The following is a 4417-nucleotide window of genomic DNA, read 5'->3' as shown; positions in this document are numbered from 1 at the left end:
TCTCAATTAGGCTGGACTGAGGTGTATATCATGCTGGGTAAAGTCTCTTCACAATCTAAATGATGTATAGTGATTTAATGTATGAATAATAATAATAATAAATAAATAAATAAATAAATAAATAAATAAATAGAAAGTATTTGACAGACATAGACTCACTGATTTGAACTATGTGGTGTTTTTTGTTGTTTTTGGATAGGTTGGTATGTTGTAATCCTCCTGCCTCAGCTCCTGTGTCGCTGCATGTATAGTCAAACCCCAATGTACACAACCAGCATGTTGTACCAGGAATCAAACCCGTCTCCCATGTCATCCCAGCATTTTAGCAGTGTGTGCTACCATGACTGGACACAAGCTACATGGATTTCAAGAGAGAATAGAATACATCCTTAGGGCTAACCGGTATTATTTTGGCCCAGCATTAACTTCTGAGAAGAGTTCATTTAAAAAGACATACAAGAGGACCAGCAGATGGCGTAATGGTTACATTGCTGGAGTCCCACGTAGTTGACCATAGTTCTAGTCCCAGTTTTGGCAGCTTAAAACTGATACAAGTGTGTGCATGCTCAAAGTCCTGAGAGGAGAATGCAGGAGAAGGGATTGTGGTGTGTCCATCACTCCAGGGGTTGATTCTTCACTTTTTATCTCTTTGTCACTCTCTGTCTCTCTGGTAAGCACACACACCTTACAGCAAAAATTTTGGTTAAAACAAAAAAGATATATAAGCTCTCAGAATTAAAAGTATTTACCAACAGCACCTTTGTTACACTGGAGTTCTTATCCAAATATGGGATGTTGAATTGATTTAACTTTGTATTAAATGTTGTGGAAGATTACAGTAGGTATATTTTGGGGGTGCGACTTATCAGAAGTACATTTCCTTAGGAACATCCCACACCAACGGACCTACTGACCAGGGCTTAAGTGACTAAATTTCTATAGTGTAAGCACTATACCTGGCTACAGCTGAGGAACAGTAATAAGCACCAAGGTCAACTTGTTTGGGAAGATCCTAAGATCAAGGTGATATTCCAGGGGAGGCAGACTGTGCTGGGTCATCAGAAAAGTCATGACACATTTTTGCATAGAAAAACATAGAAAAATACATCATGATTTTTTCGATGACCCAATAAACTCACGTAGGAAGCAGGTTGCAGTTGTGTTATGGGAAGCCAAAGCCAAGGGCAAACTAGAATGAGGAAGAAGTAATTGCAAAGTATTGTAGTAACAATAGCAGCAGCCATAGTGATGACAGACACTAACATTTATGAAATGCTTTGTGTGTACCAAGCACTGGGCAATCCTATTGGATGAGTTGGTTGATTAGAAAATGAGGAAGCCAGGACCTGGATGTAATCACTTTCCAAAGGCTGTGCTGTTGGTGAGTGGCAAAGCCAGTGAAGCAACTCAGGTAAGGCATTTCTCAAGCCAGTTTGCAAAACCTCTTCATGCATCATTCTGCTTCCCAGGAAGCCCAGGAAACAGCTCAGTGAGCAGAAAGGAATAAATTGTGCAGGAGAAACCAAGCTGAGACACGGTGGTGCAAGGAGGAAGGGAAGAAGCTCAACCCCATCCCTAAAACTTTCTGGGGTCCTGGCTCCAGGTTGCATGAAACCCTGTGTGCTTAGTGGGAGATCTATATCTTAAATAATCTTCTCTCTTTATCTCCCTGCCTTTATTTGAACTAATTTCAATGAATCTCTGTTTTTGGAAATCGAGGGGTGTTAAGTATTTAAAGTGGAGAGGGTAGCGTCTGAGGGCATGTTTCTTATGTAGTCAGTACAGAGGAAATTATCCCACTCTCTGTAGTCATGATACTATATTTTTTCAACCTTTTCGGACTTGGAAAGATGAACAGGTACTGTTCATCAAGGAAACGTCTTACCAAGGGAAATTCCCAAAGAAGATTCTAAGATGCTGAGTAAACCTGGAATTACTTAGCACCACTTAGCTAAATTACAGCTGCTAAATCCAGTTTCCTAAGATTGCCTCTTCTAAGACCTTTGCCCCAGTTTCTTTAGTAAAATTACTTGTCAACTTTTCAAATGCTTTACCCACTGCTGGCTCACCCACCCCTCTCATAAACTTTCTCCAATGCAAGTCGCCATTTTTAAGGGCTGCTATTCTCTACTGGAATAAAAAGTTAGAATTCTAAGGAATATGCCTGAGGCTTTCGTATATATTTGTGAGAAAACTGTCTTATTATGAAACTTAATGAACTGGCAAGCTCCCTTGGTCAGTTGGATTTGCTAGGGAGGACCAGACTGAGGGATCATTCCCAAGCCCAGGAACGTGAGTTCCATGAACGGGCCTTTCTCTTTGAAAGATTCTAATGCAGGTCAGCTAAGCACACACAGAAGAGTCCAGGAGGGAGGATATTCAAACTAAATAGGGAGTCATCCACTGTACAAATTTTGAATCTGTGGGCTCACGGGGTGAGGACAGTCTTTGGCTTCCAGTGTCTAGAGAGACGGCTCTGTTTTTTCAATTATACCATAATGCACCAGCAAGGGGAAACTCCATTCTGGTTCACCTGTTTTGTTTGTTTGTTTGTTTTATATTTTGCTCTCTTGTGATTTCCCATAGGGCCTTATTAATACTGTTTGATTTTAGCTCTTGCCCTGTAGAAGAGTTTGGGATCTGACAGCCTTCTTTAATCTTACGTTAGTGTTCTTTCTGAACTGACCCACAGCAGACTTCCAATCTGGGGGTGAAAGATATGTAAGCCAGCAAGCAGCTCTAGCCAGTTTGACATGGCATTAGAGTTCTTACTAAGGCAGAGAATTTTAACACACCAGCTCAGCCTGGGTCGGCAAGTTGGCACAGATGCAGGGGTTACCTCACCTGTCCTCCTAGCTAATCTTGTTATGTTAATGGATGTGATTTCCCCATTGTGGAGACTGGATGTTCTTGGCACCTGGTCAGTGCCTCAAGGCTTGACTCTGAAATGTACAAGAACTTGTCAAGAACTCAGTTACTGCCAGTAAGGCTCCAGATTTGCCTAACCAGAGAGTAGCCCCAGATCCAGGGAAATGCACATACCTGGGGATTGTGACAAACCTGTTCCAGGGAAGCAGCTTCAGACAAAAGGAAGGAACTCGGGAATTCCACTGGTCCTTTGAACATACTTCACATTCTTTATGACATCATAGCTTCTTGTCCTTTCCCAAGGGAAGCATAAAATCTTACATCTGTGGGGGCCCCTTGATGTGGTTAAGGCACAAATATATCTGTGCCCATCTGGGGAAGCTTTCTTTGTAATGGGAATTAGCTTCATGGACCCTTTATGGAACATCTAGCAAAAGCAGTGCATTTTGTGGAAGGGTTGGACAACTAGATTTAGCGCACCCTTAATCATGTGAATGACATATCCCCCACATACCCAAGAGAATTTATTAATCTTCCTGGAGAGTAATTTGTGTTTTTAAAGAATGGTAAATCTCATCTGGTAATTCTTCACTGCCCAGAAGCCTGGATAGTTGCTGTTAGCTATTTGGAGAGGTGATCTTCCAAGTATAGGTTGTATCTATTATTATTAGACTTGGCATTATTTATAATCCAAAAAGTACCTGCTAAAAATGAAAGCTCACCTGCTATTATAATAAAGTTTTGTTTTCTGATTTAGGGAAGAAAAAAAGAAGAAAGAAGGTTTAAAGCACATTTTTGGATTTTAGTGAGAAAAGTTGAGTTATTTCTTAAACTTTGAAAGAAGATTGTGCTAGACCAAAAAAATAAAGGAGCTACTTAAGACAGAAGTCTTCTTTATTAACTAGCTGGAGCTTTATTCTGTGATAGGTGGGTTGAAATCCCAGCCCTGCCACTTCCTAACAGAGAGCCCTTGGGCAATTTACTCAAGCCCAAAATGCTTCAGAGTTAGTGTGGAGATGAAACTGGCATATAGCCCAGCCTGTCATATACTAACCCTAAATGGAACGTACAAATTCCTGCTTAACTTTTGTGCTAGGTGTCAGTAGTAGCCATTTACCCCAAGGAGGCATCATAGAATCAATTTCTGGATTTCCTGTCCATAATAACCTCTTCAAACCATAGGAGAATAACAGAGGGTCAAGAACAGGCCTTTTAGTCCTTTAAATTAGGAATGCCTAAAATAAACGTGGCATGAGAAAATCCCTTTTCACTTATTTTGTCCATTAAGGACTCTATTATCCAAAACTACAAGAAAAATACTAAGATAAAAACACGCATATAAAAAAAATGGGACAGACAGATGCACAGTGGGAAAATGCTATGTTCTGCCAGACAATCCTACATTAGAATGCTACGTATTTCTGTCTGGGGACCTTCCTGAATATACTGGGCATGTGTGTGCCTATAATCTGGAGCTGGATGAGGCTTGGGGTGGATCATGACACTGAGATTTTGTCGATTTCATCCATGGGATACATAAATAAACTTT

The sequence above is a fragment of the Tupaia chinensis genome, unplaced genomic scaffold (genome assembly GCF_000334495.1).
Source record: "Tupaia chinensis unplaced genomic scaffold, TupChi_1.0 Scaffold000117_2, whole genome shotgun sequence".
NCBI lineage: Eukaryota > Metazoa > Chordata > Mammalia > Scandentia > Tupaiidae > Tupaia > Tupaia belangeri.
This window is presented reverse-complemented; position numbering follows the sequence as displayed.